The sequence below is a fragment of the Saimiri boliviensis genome, chromosome 2 (assembly GCF_048565385.1).
Source record: "Saimiri boliviensis isolate mSaiBol1 chromosome 2, mSaiBol1.pri, whole genome shotgun sequence".
Classification (NCBI taxonomy): domain Eukaryota; kingdom Metazoa; phylum Chordata; class Mammalia; order Primates; family Cebidae; genus Saimiri; species Saimiri boliviensis.
The window spans coordinates 79,296,557-79,314,041 of NC_133450.1; the positions used below are offsets into that span (position 1 = coordinate 79,296,557).

The 17,485-nt window shown below is 34.3% G+C and overlaps 1 long non-coding RNA gene across 1 annotated transcript in view; it reads left to right on the forward strand.

The window, feature by feature from the left end:
- Positions 1-2,936: 2,936 nt before the first annotated feature.
- The window catches only part of LOC141582677 (uncharacterized), a 125,359-nt gene continuing 110,810 nt past the window's right edge, over positions 2,937-17,485 (forward strand). The window contains exon 1 of the long non-coding RNA XR_012515562.1: positions 2,937-3,027. This is a non-coding gene — a long non-coding RNA (uncharacterized LOC141582677). The remainder of the gene's footprint in view (positions 3,028-17,485) is intronic.

Here is a 17,485-nt window from a genome sequence, read left to right on the forward strand (position 1 = left end):
TAAAACTTCAAGCTGTAGTCATTAAATGTGATTATTATCTGAACTTTAAATGCATGCACTCTTTGACTCACCCTTTGACTTTTTTTCTTATTGTCTCCAGCAGATGCTCAGCTGTCTAACAGGATCAGTAACAGCACAGCACATTGCCAAGCCACATGGAAGGATGAAGCAAGAGAAAATCTCAGTAATACTGATTTTGTCTTTATTTAAAATGTTAGTATGCTGTTCATCATGGATTTACTGCATTCATTTTGATTTAATGAAATATTACATTATCATTTACCTTTATTACTGAGTTTATTTGACATCCACTTAAGTTTTTCACCTGAGGCAGCAAGGGCTTCACATTCTTCATTCTGAGTCAGGACCTGAACAAGACCTAAACATTTTTCATGTATATTCACTTAGGCAGTTGAGGTCTTGCCTTTGATGTTTTTCTACAGCTTACTACAAAGAAATGGTAGTTGATGTAGGGAGAGGGCTACATTCTCATAGTGCTAGTTCCAGAAAGATGCCTATGTGCCCCTGATAGCACTACAGAGTTTAGAAATTTCTGTCTTCACTGCTTATTTTGCTTTTTCTCTTCATCAGTTTGTTTCATCAGAGAGTCAGATCATGGACATTGGAACCAGATGAATAAGGATTGAAAGCCCACTTAAGGAATGACTTATTTTACCTGTCTGAGTCTCAATTTTCTTATTTATTAAGTGAGGATCATTTTTAAGATTCTTGTATAAAGAAATGCGTATAGAAAGTCCATCACATACCTAGTCCACAGCATGGACTTAATAAATGTCATTTATTTTTTCTACTCTATTTCTGCTTCCCAGTCTTCAACTTAATTCTACAGAACTAATCCATTAGCTAGTACATAGCAGAAACTGAAAAAACAAATTGAAATATATCTGTTATTGCTATAATCCTAACTATGTTACAGAGACCTACCTAAATGCTAGAGTTCATCCATTGAGTTGGTTATGTTTAATATTTATTTAATATTTCAAAGATAGCAAAAAAGTTTATTAATTACTTATAATAGGTAGAGAAAAATAATCAGTAGGCTTCTTTAGAAACACTCTGATTCCTGATCTAAACCCCAATCTTCAGTTAAAATTGTTTTGATAGTGTATACAATTTCAGAAATTTATATTTTTGTTTCTAAAATCTCAATGTATTTTAGTTGGTTAAGAGAAATAAAAATAAGTTGAACTAACTTTATAGTATATAAAGTTTATTTTAAACCTTTGCCTTTAAATGAAATAACATTATTAGAGATTTTATACTTTTCTATATATAGTATCAGGCTCATTTTCACTAGACTATAAATATTCTTATGTGGACAGGCAAGTAGGTACTGAATGCATAATAGATTTTTCTTTTCCTATGGATTGTGCTTAAATCACATCAGTTTAGAACAAACACATGTAATTAAAGCCAATAAATTCAGGTGTTCTTCTACGATTGTTATACTTTTTTGTTTTCAATGAAAAATAGCCAGACCTGTTCACTGGGGCTTGTTGTAATTATCGATTTTAATGTGAATAAGCTATCATTTGATGTTCCACCAAGAAAATGTTTTTCCATTTTAAAGAGCTTTAAGATTGTTATTTGAGTTAGTGTCCTTTGAATAATGACCGAGAGAATAGTTTTTTTTTTTTTTTTTTCAATTACACATGTATATTTCTTCACCTATTTAGAGGCTCTGAGATCAGACTAGATTAAAAACTCACACACACATTCGCCTCAAGTAATGGTGGAAAGTTACCTCCTTGGTGACTACAGTAAGCATGATTATGTATGGTTTGGTTTCTAATCTTTCATTTTTTTCCAACATGAAAAAAAATTAACCTTCCGAGCAAGAAAAAACACTGTACTTGGGGAGTTGCTTTTGATCAAAGAAAGAGGCAATAGTTATTTCCTGAAAATGGTGGTAAGAATGAAAAATGGAAAGATCTATTTTAACTAGAAGAAATCATTTTGGGGGAGGAATAGGGAGAGTATATGTGACGAAACAAGGAAGGAAACAGAGTAACAGTCACAGATGCCAGTTTGTGAAAGGGATGAGGTTGGCCAACATGCCTTGAGACCATAACAAGATTTTAGTTTTCAGACAAAATATTTACATTTCCATCATCTTTTTCTATATTATGAGGGCAATCAAAAGAAGAATTTTGGCTTTGTACAGAATTTTCCTATGTGTTGATGAAGTAAAGATGTCAAGTATATTCACATTCTCAAGGTTTTACTGAGAATAAAGTCTATACTTAGAAATAATTTTAATACAAACAATAGAATATTCTAGGAAAACAAAAAGGAGAGAGATGGTCTAACAGGAGTGATGTAGCAGAATTAACATAAATGCTGATATGCTTTGGTTCTGTGTCCCTACCCATTCCCACATGTTGAAGGAGGGAAGTGATAGGATGATGCAGGGGGTTGGGGGGGGCAGTTTCTCCCATGCTGTTCTCATGACAGTTGAGTGAATCTCACGAAATCTTCTGGTTTTAAGCGAGGCAGTTTTTCCTGTGTTCCCGCTTCTCTCTCTCCTGCCACCTTGTAAAGAAGGTGCCTGTTTCCCCTTCCCTTTCTGCCATGATTTTAAGTTTCTTGAGGCATCCCCAGCCATGCTGAACTGAGTCAATTAAACCTCTTTCTTTTATAAACTACCTAGTCTCAGGCAGTTCTTGACAGCAGTGCAAAAAAAGACTAATACAAATGGAAAGATATTATCAATTTTATCCTCCCCAGAACTTTCATGTTTTAACTAGATTTATGAGATCTATTTTTCAATCTCCTTGAAAATCAGCACAAGCCCTTCATGATCCAGTCTCATTCTAAAATACTGTATTTGTTTTGTATTGACACCATAAAATCTTCAACAAAATTAATAGCTTCAACAACATGAATTATTACCTCACACTTCTGTAGGTCCAAAGTCTGAGTGGGCTCAACTAGCTTCTCTGTTCAACGTTCCACAAGGTCCAAATGAAGATGACAATCAACTGGGATCTCATTGGGAGGCCCTGGGTAAGATTATATTTCCCACTTTATTAAAGTTGTTGGCCAAATTTAGTTGTTTGCAGTTGTGTCACCACTACTCCCAGTATCTTGTACAGTTGTAGGTCATTGTTTTCTTGCATGCGTCAACTGGTGGGTGCTGGTATCAGCTTTTGGTAACCCATCTCTAGACTTCTCACATGAGTCTCTGTATCTCAAAACCAGTAACGATGCCTCCGAACCTTCTCAGTTGGAATCTTTCTAATTTCTTTCTCTGACAAGTCTCCTTTTTTTCAGCTGAAGACTGTTCTCTACTTTTAAAGGTGCATATGATTAGATTGGGCTCACCTGGATACTTGAAGCTATTTTTTTTTTAGCTATATTTTAGCTATCTTTTACCATATTCACAAATTCCAGGAATGAGGATGTGAACATCTTTGGGAGGCTACTGTGCATACCACAGATACTAATCTTGCAATAATCTGTTTATGGCCTATTTTTGGCCATTACTTCACTGAAATTCATACTCTGCATTTTGTTAAATATTTATTTTCTGAATTGAAGCACAATAGTATGAAAAACCTAGATAATTCAAAGTGAAAAACATATTGATAGAGTAAAAAGAATACCAGACATCATTGGTTTTTGAGACAAATGCACAAAAGTTTACTTTTCCATATTTTTTGACAGTATTTTTCCTTGTTTTTAATTGTGGTATATTTTAGATAAGGTGAAATGCACAAGTTTTTAAGTCATTATTAAATGACTTTTGATAAAAATATGACTGAGCAACCCACATCCCAATCAAGATATAGAACATCTACCTTACCCCTGAAATTTCTCTTGCCACATTCCAATCAATTCTCATTACCCTCCAGCCATCATGTTTGTTTCTATCACTACAGATTGATTTTGCCCAGTCTGAAACTTTATATGGATGTGATCATACAATACATGCTTTTGGTATCTTTTTTTGCAATATTTTTGAGCAATTTTCAGTTATTCAACTATATCACAGCTTTTAAAATCCATTCTCCAATTTTAGAGGCTTTTGAGTTCTTTTCAGTTTTGGGTTATCAAGACTAATTGTACTGTTGTCTTTATTCTGGCTAGGTTTGGCAGTATGTCATAATCACGTATTCTTGGAATAACGTGCAATTTATTTAAGCAGTCATATTTATTTTTAGGTAAAAATAAATACCTGCCCACAAACATTAACCACCTATTGAGCCCGGCTTGTATTTTGATGGGCATATGCACATATACACTCAGAGTTAAATGTGGCTAACTTAAATGACTTCTGCCGTTCTCATAAAATAATTAGCAGATTTTCCAGTTTATAAACTTGATGACATTACTATATAAGATAGTGGAAAACAAATCCCATCATATAATATTTATACAGATATGTTTTTGAAACTGACAAGCCACTTTTCCAAGATTTTTTATGCTAAATACAGCTGTTTGGATAAAGACATTCCTGTAGATACTTGGTTTCATAACTAATACAAGCAATTTGTCATAACATACTCATAGTTAATAATTTTTTTTCTTCTCTTTTGCCCTACAGTGGGTGCTCTTAAATTTTTTTGTAATGCCTTTAAAGGCACAAAAGTAAGAAATGAAGAAAAATAAGCCTGAAACATCTTTGGACTCCAAAAATCTTTTCTCTTGGTAACTACAGCATCTCATGACTCAATAAAATGACATAAAGACTTCACATTTTGGGGTTAAAAAAACTTGAATATGTTAGCTTTTCTGACAAAGTTAATCAGATATGACAATTACTAAATCAGGATATTAACCTGAAACTATCAACTGAGGATAATAACAATTACTTATTTTTCTGTTCAAACTACATTCTTTGTTGTTGTCATTGTTCCCTAAGGAAAACCTTTCTGTCCTTGTGCCCCAGTAGCACTCTACATCTTTGGTACATGTGAGTTTACATTTTTTATCACTACTCTTTGGCTTGAAGAACATGGTTTAACGTTTCTTGTAGTGCTTTTCTATTGGTAACAAATTCCTTCACCTATTATTTTAACCTTACTAAAACGTTAATTTTTTTCTTTTTGAAGGTTATTTTTACCAGATATATAACTCTGACATGACTTATTGTTTCTTCTCTATACATTAAACCATTTTTGGATTTTCATTTAGCTCACATTTGTTCTGATGAGAAGTCAGCAGTATTTTTTTTATCATTATTCCCTTTTCAATTCTGTGCCTTTCCTCCTGCCTACATTTAAGAAGTTTGAATTGTATTGCTTTGTTGATATTCCACATCTCTTCACTGTCTTCTGTCTTTTCTTCTAAGTCCTTGAACATATTTTAATGCCAGCTTAATCATGCTTGTTTTCACTCTTAACAACATCCTGGCTATCTTAGGTCTGTTTCTATTACTTTTTTTCTCCTAATTTTCTGCTACTTTTGTATGTTTAATAATTGTTTTTATTTTATATTTGACATTTTTCATACTATATTATTTAGATTCTAGACTTGTATCTTTGGTAGAAGTGTGTTCAATTTTATTTTGAGCAGTTAATTTACTGGCACATTAGCTTGATCCAGTTGGTGCTTAGCTTTGAGTTTTTAAGGCTGATTTTAGAGTATTTCTTCTGATATAAGTACATTAGCCTTGCTTTAGAAGCCCACTTTCTTGAGTTATTATTTAAACACCAGGAAATGCTCAGTGACTCTTTTCAGTTTGGCTAGTTGAAACTCTAATACTTTTCAACATTGTTGAACCAGTGAAATCCTCATTCAGCTCATTGCCCCTCAGAAACTGGTCTCTGTGTGGCCTTGTGAAATCTTACTCTGTACATGCATAATTTGGTGTTCACTCAAAAAATTCAAGAAGACACATTTGTAGACTTTTAGTTCTCTTTCTCAGTGCAACTCTTGCCTCTCTGGAATCTTCCTCATAAATTCCAGCCACCTCAGCTGCATACTATAATCTGTTTCTCCATTCAGAAAAATTGCTGCTACCTATTTTGGTTCCTCTTTCCTTTTCTATATAGGGCAGTTTTCAAAATAGCCCTATATAAAAGGCTGGTTTTAAATGTGGAGTTCAAGGATCACGACTCTATGCTGTATGTTGTACAATGCTTAAAAACTGGTGCATCGTACATTTTGTCTGATTTTATAGTTGTTTACAGCAGATGAATCAGTCTGAAATCCATTATTTTTTATGGCCAGAACCAGAAGTAAAGCACTCTCTTTTTTAAAAAAGCATATATTGTGTACCTGTTATCTTCCATGTACCAGGTGTGTTCAAATGCATAGTCAAGTCAGATTTTACTATTTGTTGTTCCCCATGAAAGACTTAGATTTTTTTTTTTTTTTTTTTAGAGAGAGGGCTTAGGTAGATTTTCATTTAATGTCTGTTAATTTGCTCATGCTATTTCTGGTATATTTTTACATACATCCTAAATACTGTTTGTCTTGCAAGATTTATGGTACCTCTCTTTTGCATTTTTTTCTAATTCATCTCCCAAATCAACCATTCCCAACTGCATTTGTTCATAAGATACTTTTAAATTCACCTCTGTTATAACATTTACCCTGTTGAATTATAGCTATCTCTGTGTGTCTTATTAAAACCTAGCAAAATTTTAGGCTGCAGCTGCCACTTCCTCATCTTTGAGACTCAGCTTGTAACATTTACAATTGCCCATATTAGGCCATTTCTAAGGGTTTGTTGTACAGAATACGTGCTACCTAATTCAACTCACGTAACAATCTTGTGAGGTATATAGTATAATTATTATGTTTGATAAACAAATTGAGTCTCAGGTAAGCTAAATTGTTTATTCTAATTTACTAGTGTCAACAATAGAACTGAATTCTGAATTCAAGCTCCATGGTTCCAACTCCAAATCTGTGGTAATCATCACTACACCACATTTATTTTGCATTGTCTTCACTCTTGCTAGCCTGACAAATAGGAAAAAAATAGAATAATTCTTAAATATCAGCACTATCTCATACAATTTCATATCACTCATACAATTTCATACAATTTTAATTACAATTGAAAATGTCTATAGAGCTTAATTAGTCTAATTGCCCACTCAATGGCCATATTTTCTCTATGGTATTCCTAACAATAAGGATCTGTTTTGATCCTTCTGTTTGTATCCCCCAACCCTTAAAGCAATCCATGTCTGATAGTAAATATTAATTCCCTATAGCAGTTTATATATGCCATCCTAAAACTTGTACCCACCATTCCTTTCTCTACCCTTAATGGCTATATACAATTTGTCTCCTTGATCATTCACTGGCAAACCTTCAAATGTTTGAAAATAGCTCCAATATTACCCTTAAGACCTCTTACTTTCAAGCTAAACATATTTAGTTGCCTTTCTTCGCTCTTCTTTTTTTATTGGTTTCTATTCTTTACATCAAATATTTTATGTTTGTGGCTCAGATTTTAAAGAATCTAAAACTGTAAAACACACTGTCCTCTATGATCACAGCAATCTGTGAGGCTATAATATCTTAGGTGTTATTACAAAGCTATTACTTTCCCTTTCCAAAATGAACAACATAACAACATAAATAAAGAAAATTTTCCCTCTGGTAACTAGAAGAGTTAGAGTAATTATGATTTACAGATGAAAGCCTGGGGCCAGAGTCTTCCTGTAGGACATTAGACTTCCTTTTCACGAGGTGCCGCCTATATAACATTTTTAAACTGTCTGTCCTTTCCCTTCAATTCTGTCTCTCTCTTATGCTCTGTTGAAAAGAGACAGTGAAGGAGTTAGATTTAGAAATATGTCCCATATTTTCTTTGATCACTGTAATGCAGAGGTGAATATGGATTTTGAGTCTGTAGAGTTATGGAGTACATATTTTCAGTAATTAATTCTACAATCTTAAAAATAGCTCTCACCATAAAACAACAGCTGAAGGGTGGGGGTTGGACATAATGGAGAAAATATGGAGTAAAGAGATTATGAATAGATATTATAAAGAATCCATATTTTAATTGGGTCAATTATGTAAAGTCTTGGATGGATTAAAAGGTTAGGCTCTGGTTGGTTCTGGTTTTCTCTTAAGTTCCAGAAATATGTCAACTCCTGATTTATAACAAAGGCCCAATTTACAAAAATAGAAAGTCACCCCCTTCGCTACCTGGTAGAAGAAACTAACATTGCCATCAGACCATTTATATGTCATCATTTTGTTATATTATTCAGACTATCATAGGCAGTGAGCTTTCAATAATATGCCACCTGATCTTTCAATGTTTATATTAGAAACCTGCAATCTTTATCTCATAAAGAGAATGAGTCCATGAGCCAGTATCTCTGACAAATGTTAAAGTCGGGGCCAATGCCCAGGTATCCCTGAGAAGTCTATCTCTGCCCCTACATTCTCAGGGCCTCAGAAGGTACATATCTCATGCACGTACATACTTGCACTCACATGTGTGCATGTTCAACCTCTGTGTTAGCCCAATTCTCCATTCACCTTGAGTTTTGCCTCATATTTTGAGAGTCCAGATTAGAAAACTGATGTAATCCATCCTCATTTCTGGCATCCCTAAGCTTATATGGAATCAATGACCCCATGATCCTTTAGATTTATTATTAAGATCTCAATATTTACTTTCAAGGGTTGATTAACATAGGTGAAATCTTAAAATCTTCAGTTAAAGGTATAATACATGACAGGCATACAATTTTGGAACTGCTTTGTTGTGAACCTATACAAAGTGAATTGGCGGTGATTACATGTTAAAGTGGCTGCTTGAACAAATCTTAATGGCACAGCTTCCATTTCAGGACTTTTTAAGATCCAGTGGTTGCCTAAAGAGAAATTAGTTTGTTGGCTAGAATTTGTTGAGGAAATCACCAATAAAATATGCTGTTAGAATGCACGTATTTCTCATAAGATACCAGTGGTAAAGCTCTTCCTGTCATACTAAACTGGAAAAGTTACTGAAATTAGTTTGCATCATGAAAGGTTAGATGCAATGAAAATTCAGAGACAAACGTTTTATCTTGAAAGCTCCTCTGCTGCGTGGGTATTATGAGTCAGTAGATCTAAGTATCTGGCTTAGAGTGATGCTGTTTGAAGCTTCTAACTAACCCCTAGAAGACAATCACTGTTCACCTAATGATTTTGGCACAAAACCATATCCCCTTCTTCCAGATGTTTTTATCTATTTAAGAAGTCTGACTTGTCACCATGTAACTATGTGATTTGAAGTGTTCACCACCAACTGGGTGCTATCCAAGTTATCAACTCTTAAAATTGCACTTGAAAATTAGCAATTTATTATAAAATGGAATTGATATAGGTGACATCAAGATCTGAACAGGAAGGAGAGTCACAAGTATATTCAATGAGCAGATGATTCAGGCCTTTATTAGCTACTCCTGCTTAGTTACCAAATTTTCCTCAACTCTCATTATATCCAACAGGGAATCCTCTAAGGAGAAGATGCTCAACAATCGGATAGATTAGGTGTGTGATATTTCCTGCAAATGACTGTAAAGCTTTCTCACAGTGATCCTGGTGCTTACTTAGTGCTTACTACTCACAATGATCCTGGTGCTTACTTACAGAGTTTCATGGATGGTAAATATGCATGAACTCAACACAATGGACTACCATTTAGCAAGCCTGATCTGTCCACTATCACCGAGTGTGCAACTTGACAACACCAAGGGCCAATGAGTTCCTCATATGACACCATTTCATAGGGACACCAACCACTCACCTGGTGCCAGAGTGATTACACTGAATCCTTTATACTGTGGAGTAAGCAATAATTTGTCCACATAAAACCATTTCTATACGTTCTGGAAGTGGGTTTCTCTTCTCTGCCTTCAATGCTTCTACCAGTGTCACCATATGTCACCTTATAGATTGCCTTATTTATTGCCATAACATCCCATACTACATTGCCTTTGACAAAGAAACTAATTTTATAGCAAAACAATTGTCACAAAAGATCCATGCCCATGAATTCATGTTTCTCCACATGTCTCATCACCAGTAAGCAGCTGGCCTGATAGACTGATGGAATGGCTTCCCAAAGGCTCAGTTTCAGTGCCAGCTGTGATACAATATTGTTTGAAATTGTGGTACTGGCATAACATATTAAACCATTAGCCACTGTGTAAGGCATATTTCCAAGAACCAAAATATGTAGGATCAGGAATTAAGAAGCAGAATTATTTTACCTAATAGTCTATTTACCAGAATTTTATTTCCCTTCATGGAAACTTGTGTTTTGTGGCTTTGGAGGTTCTCTTTTCCAAGGAAGGAACATTTCTTTCAATAAATATAGCTATGTTTCCACTAAATTTGGACCTGAAATTGCACCCTTGCTATTTTTAGCTCCTAATCCCATTGACCTAACTGGCAACAAAGACTTTAACTATACCAACTGGAGTGCTTAATTTTGATTGACAAAGGAAAATCAGGCAAGTAGGCCTGGTTGGAATCCAGGAGATATTTTGTGGAGACTTTTAGCACTTACATGTCACATAAAATAAAGAGCCACCAAATAAAGACAGGATCACTAGGGACTTTGATATTATGAAATGAGGATTTGCGTCATCCCATGAGACAATAATTCCTGTCCTGCAGAAGTAGTAAAATGTTGCTTGAAAATGGAATGTATGATTTAAAAAAGGAAATTACGATGATCAAATTTAGCATCATTTCACTTTTCACTCAAAAGTGAAAACAGCAGCAGCTAATTTACATATTTATGTTAACTGAATATTTCTTTCCTTTCACTCTCCTTGCTAGCTCATATAAACAGTACTGATAGTGAGTAATTTAAATTATTCTAGGACTGTGGTCTCCATGTACTGGAGATTAAATTTTCTTAATCTAAGCAAGAGGCAAGAATGAATGAGGCATTTCTTTCTTTTTTTTATTGCATTTTATGTTTTGGGGTACATGTGAAGAACATTCAAGATTGTTGCATAGGTACACACCTGGCAGTGTGATTTGCTGCCTTCCTCCCTTTCACCTATATCTGACATTTCTCCCCATGCTATCTCTCCCCACCTCCCCACCCCGCCGTCCCTTCCCCATTTCCCCCCAGCAGACCCCTGTGTGTACTGCTCCCCTACCTGTGTCCATGTGTTCTCATTGTTTAACACCCGCCTATGAGTGAGAACATGCGGTGTTTGATTTTCTGCTCTTGTGTCAGTTTGCTGAGAATGATGGTTTCCAGGTTCATCCATGTCCCTACAAAGGACACGAACTCATCATATTTGATTGCTGCATAATATTCCATGGTGTATATGTACCACATTTTCCCTGTCCAGTCTATCATCGATGGGCATCTGGGTTGGTTCCAGGTCTTTGCTATTGTAAACAGTGCTGCAATGAACATTCGTGTGCATGTGTCCTTATAGTAGAATGATTTATAATCCTTTGGATATATACCCAGTAATGGGATTGCTGGGTCAAATGGAATTTCTGTTTCTAGGTAGGCATTTCTTAATCTAAGCAAGAGACAAGAATGAAGTCAGAGTAATGTTCCAGTAAGTTTCTATGGACTTCATGGATTTATTTTCTTCCCTTGTCTAACTTGCTCTGTTTTTATGGATGCAGAGCCATACAGTCAACATCATCCAGATTCCTTTGTATCCTGAATTCCAGCAAAAGGTACTCAGTGGGGGCACCTGTAGGGTTCAAGTTAGGTGGAGAGGAGAATGCGTTATTTCTCCCTGATTCCTTCTGCTTTGGTTCTGTGCTTCTGCCAGGGGCTGCATCTCTTCTTAACTAGAACTCCTGCTGTGTGACCTTTCCTTGAAGCTCCAGAACTCACTTAGCTCTGGTAATGCTATCTTTTTTCTTGTCCCTTTATGGCTTCCTGTGGTTGTGTCTTTGTTACTCTGCATCTCTCCCTCTCTCTTATATTTTTAACTCTAGCGACATCTCTGTAAACAGACTCTTTACTAAGTTCTTGATAGTGGAAACTCTGAGATGCATCATGATTCCTTCCAGGATTACCTCCAGTAACAAAACCAATGATTTATTGTATACAAGCAGCAACTCTGGTAAAAATTAACTCAAAAGCTTGAAAGTAAAGCTTTGGGCAAAAGAATTAGAGGTAAATGGATTTTTTTTTTTTAAAGCAAAGATCACAATATTTAGAACAAATAAGTTTCATTTGTGGTTGGTAAAAAACACCAAGTAGGACAAAGAAAGGACCTTTGTATCAATAAAGAGGTCAATGTAAATAAGTAACTGTCATAAATAATTACTTATTAAATATCATGTATGCAAAATTCAGAAAGCAAAACCTTTAGTAAATAGAGGCACATTTTAAAAGAAAATTTATAATGCTTTTTTTTCTGCTGGTAAAAGATCAAGTGAAAAAAACATAAGAGAGATTAAGGAGGACATAAACAACGAATGGAGGAGAACTAATATGTGCATATTTATTGAAATACTCATGTAATAATGGCAAAGTATTGAGCCTCAATGAAAACCTGAGTATATTCCAAAAAGTAAAAACAGTGTATAACTTAGTCCATGATGACAATGTAATAAAACTGGAAATTATTTTTCGGAAGTGATATTGCCTGCAATTGTTAATTTCTACATTTTAAAAAATAATTATTCTGTTATTTTGTCCAATAAGCACTGTACATTTTTGTTGTTAAAATATCAAAATACTCAAATATATATAAAAAGTTTATAATGTGCAATTTAAAAATACTCTGCAAATTTCAAACTTAAAAGAAAAATAAACAATTGTGGCTGTGCTAATAGCCCTAAGGATTTTATAATTAGATCTAAAAGGAGGGTAAGAAGTACATGTATAGTAATTGGACAGTGCATAGCCACAAGTTGGATATAGCCCAATAAATTGTCTGTTTTAAAGTATACATATAATTTGCTATTCAGAAATTTTTACTCAGAAACAGTATATGTGTATCAGAAAAATTTTTAAATGCTGAGGAGCAAAATGTGCTGAAATATTCCTATAAACAAACCACCATTGTTAGTACCTTTGCCTCCAGACTTACGTAGTATTTTTCATCAAATGTACACTTTGTAATATCTTTTCCAATCAATGATTTTCACATTTATATTTTCATGCATTTTCATTATATATAATGTCCATATTGTATTTAGATGCCTTTAATTAATTAAAATTTTTTCTTTAGAGCTGATATCTTTAAACCAGTCTTAGTGTAGTCCTGCACATTTTATCTAATTGTCATGCTCATTTTTTTAAAAAAATCTAGAATTACCCGCTTTATAAGTGACATTTATTTGTTGAAGGAATGAAGCCAACTGACCTACAAAAATGGCTTACTTTAGGGGTTTGCTTGATCTCTTTCTGTAGAATCACTTACCTTGCATCTCTGTGTCTAAATTTACACTTAATACCTTAATGGCTGCCAGTTAAACAGGCTTGACTAGAATAAATCTTAGGTGAAATTTTATACCTCATGTTGTACCACATCAGAAAATTTGTAATATCAGGTTGACCCACAGTTGTGACAGTGAGTGATCACTGATTTGTGTGATACCTGATAACTTATACTGATATATCCTTCAATTAGATTATCCCTTTTGCCAAGTATGGAATGCTATGAATGTCTGCTTTCCCATAAGCCTTCACTTAATGAATTTTAGCAGTAATATTTCTCTTTCTTAAGCTTCCATTGAAATATAACATAACTGAATTGTGCAAATGATAATTGTATAGCTCAAGGAATTAGCTCAGGCTGAACACACCCATAAAACTACCAACCTGGATCAAGAAACACTCAAAAGACATAGGAGGCTCCTTATACCCCAACCACATTATTTCCCTCTCCTTTCTCCCAATATATAACCACTCTCCTGATGTCAAATGGCAAAGAATAATTTACCCCCTATCTAATACAGAATGTGTTTGTATTTGTTCCTCTTGTTCAAAATTATGATCAATATTCACAGATGTTATTGCATCTTTATCACATTTATTTTGATAGATGAGTGATAGTATGATCTATTCATATACCACTATTTATTCTTTCCTGTCTTGTTATACATTGCTTTCCATCTGTGAAAAAATAATCCATTTGTTAACATTGTTATAAGTTTCTATTACTACATATGTGCATACATTTCTGTTGAATGCACACCCATAAATGAAATTCTTGGATCATACAGTAAGCATGTGCTCAAATATTGTAGATAATATGAAACACGTTTCCAAAATGGTTATTCCAGATTCATCCTGATAGCATTGTAAGAGATTTCCAGTTGCTTCAAACCCACAGCAACACTTTAAATTGTTTTTTACCTTTAACTTTTCTGGTAGATGTGTAGTGTTTCTCATAATGAACTTAATTACTATGTAAGGAGCAGTGAGGTTAATCATATTCTTAAATGTTTATTAGATATTTGTGTAATTTCTTTTGTAAACTGCTTTTTCAAAATACTTGCCCACTTTCCTTTGGGTTGCCTCTCTTTTTTATTGTTAGAATTTTATGTATTCTGAATATAAGCCATTTGGCAATTACATAAATTGCAAATAATCTAGTTTCACTTGCTTTTGCTCTCTTACTGGTGTCCTTTTAGAGAATAAAACACTTAATTTTAATAAAGTTCAAATCATTAATGTTTTTCATATCCTGCTTAAGAAATCTTTGCCTGCCAAGGCCCTGAAGATGTTGTTTTCTTATAAAATTATTGCTTTACCACTCCCATTTAGAACTACAAGATTGAAATGGTTTTTTGAATCAAGTAAAGTAAAAATCTAGATTTCTTTTTTCCATACGGACACCTGATTGGTAAACACAATTTACTAGAAAGATTATCCCTCCTATCTTGTAGTATCTCTTTGTCACAAATCGGGTTGTTCTTTTTCAGGATTCTATACTGTTATATTTGTCTACCTATGCTTGTTATATTTAACTTTCTTTATTACTATGGTTTTTGTTATAGGCCTTGATATCTGGGACTGAAAATACTTTGTTCTTTTTTGAGATGTTAGCTGTTTTTAGCTTTCACTTTGTCATCTAAATTTTAGAATCTATATGTCAACTTTTGAAGATAAAGAAGCCTCTTGGAATTACAAGTGATATTGTAATCAACAGATGAATTTAGTGGAATGGACATCTTTATAATTTTAAGTTTTAATTCTGTGAACACATTCTATTTCTTCATTTATTTAGGATTCATTCAGTATTACTCAATAAACTTATATAGTTGTGTAGAGATTTTGCATCTATTTGATTAAATTTATCTAAAGTGTTTGATGTTTTGATGCTATTCAAAGAGGTATCTTTTTATATTTTAATCTTCTATTTGTTGTATAAAGAAATACACTTTTTAAAATATTGACCTTATATCAGAAACCAAACAAAACTGTGTTATCAATTCTAATAATTAAGTAGAAAATTATCTTGGACATTTCATGAACACAAATGTATAGTGTAAAAATGTGAGTAACATTTTACCTTTCTAGTCTTTACTCTTACTCCTTGCCCTCTTGCACTGGCTTTAAATGGATTAGAATAAAGTAGGATGGAGTAATGAGAATAAATAACCTATCCTCATATTTTATCTTGCAGGTAAAATGTTTAGCATTTCACAATAAGAAGGATTTTGCTGTAGATTATTTTTTTGTTTTTGAAGATTATGTTTATTACATTTAAATGTTACAGTTTGCTGAGGTTTTCAACCCTAAAAATACCATTCTCAGATATTTAAGACAATCATCTGATTTTTTTTTTCTTTTGAGACGGAGTCTTGCTGTGTCACCCAGGCAGTGATGTGATCTCAGCTCACAGCAACCTCTGCATCCTGGGATGTGGTTCAAGCAATTCTCCTGCCTCAGCTTCCTGAGTAGCTGGGACTACAGACACTTGCCACTGCATTCAACTAAGTTTGGTATTTTTAGTAGAGTTAGGGTTTTGCCATGTTGTCCAGGCTAGTCTCAAACTCCTGACCATGTGATCTACCTGCCTCGGCCTCCCGAAGTGCTGGGATTACAGGCATAAACCACCATGCCCAGCCTCATTTTTCTTTTTATTCAGGAGTAAATTGCACTAGTACTGTAGACTTTTAAATATTTGTTGGCAAATTTGGCAAATTTGACCAGAAGGAGTCTAACCTTTCAAACAGGAAAGTTGCAAGAAAAGAACAAGAAACTACAAAATATTTTTATTGAAAACTTCACATTCACCAGTTGTTTGTGTTTTGCTCCACTTATTTATGATTATTCCTCCTCTCTCAGTCTTTTTTTTTTTTTTTTTTTTTGATTATTTAAGACTAATTTGTCAAATTTGCCCTTTTACCCTGATACAGTTTGGCTATGTCCCTACCCAAATCTTATCTTGAATTCCCACATGTTGTGGGAGGGACCCAGTAGGAAGTAATTTAATATTGGGGGCAGGTCTTTCCCATGCTGTTTTCATGGTAGCAAATAAGTCTCACAAAATCTGATGATTTTATAAAGGGGAATTTCCATGCACAAACTCTCTTCTCTTGTCTGCCACCACTTGAAATGTGTCTTTCACCTTCTGCCATGATTGTGAGGCTTCCCCAGCCACATGGAACCATGAGTCTATTAAACCTCTTTCTTTTGTAAATTGCCAGTCTTGGTATGTCTTTATCAGCAGCATGAAAACAGACTAATACATACATACTCCCAGATGAATCAATTTGACTTTCTAAAAAAAAGAACATCTCCTTATAACCAAAGCATAATTATCGAAATAATAAAAGTTTACTGATTGATTTTTTAGTGTTAAAATATCCTTGTATTTCTGGAATTAAAGGAAGTTTGTTAGTCTACATTAAACTTTTAAAATATGCTACTGAATTTGATGTGGAGAAACATGAACACTTTTACCTCTTGGTGGGAGTATAAATTAGTTCAACCATTGTGGAAGACAGTGTAGTGATTCCTCAAGGACCTAAAAATAGAAATTCCATTTGACCCAGAAATCCAATTATTTAGTATATATCCAAAGGATTATAAATTATTCTGTTATAAAGCCACATGCACATGTATGTTCACTGCAGCACTGTTTACAATAGCAAATACCTGGAACCAACCCAAATGCCCATCAATGACAGACTGGACAAAAAAAATGTGACATGTATACACCATGGAATACTGTGCAGCCATAAAAAACGATGAGTTTGTGTCCTTTATAGGGACATGGATGAATATGGAAACCATAATTCTCAGCAAACTGACACAAGAACAGAAAATCAAAAAACGCATGTTCTCACCCTCAGGGGGTTGTTGAACAGTGAGAACACGTGGACACAGGGAGGGGAGCATCACACACTGGGGTCTGTTGGGGGAGGTAGGAGAGGGACAGTGGGTGGGGAGGTTGGGGAGAGATAACATGGGGAGACATGCCAGATATAGGTGATGGGGGAATGGAAGGAGCAAACCACATTGCCATGTATGTACCTATGCAACAATCCTGCATGATCTGCTCATGTACCCCACTACTTAAAGTACAATAAAAAAAATAAATAAACATAA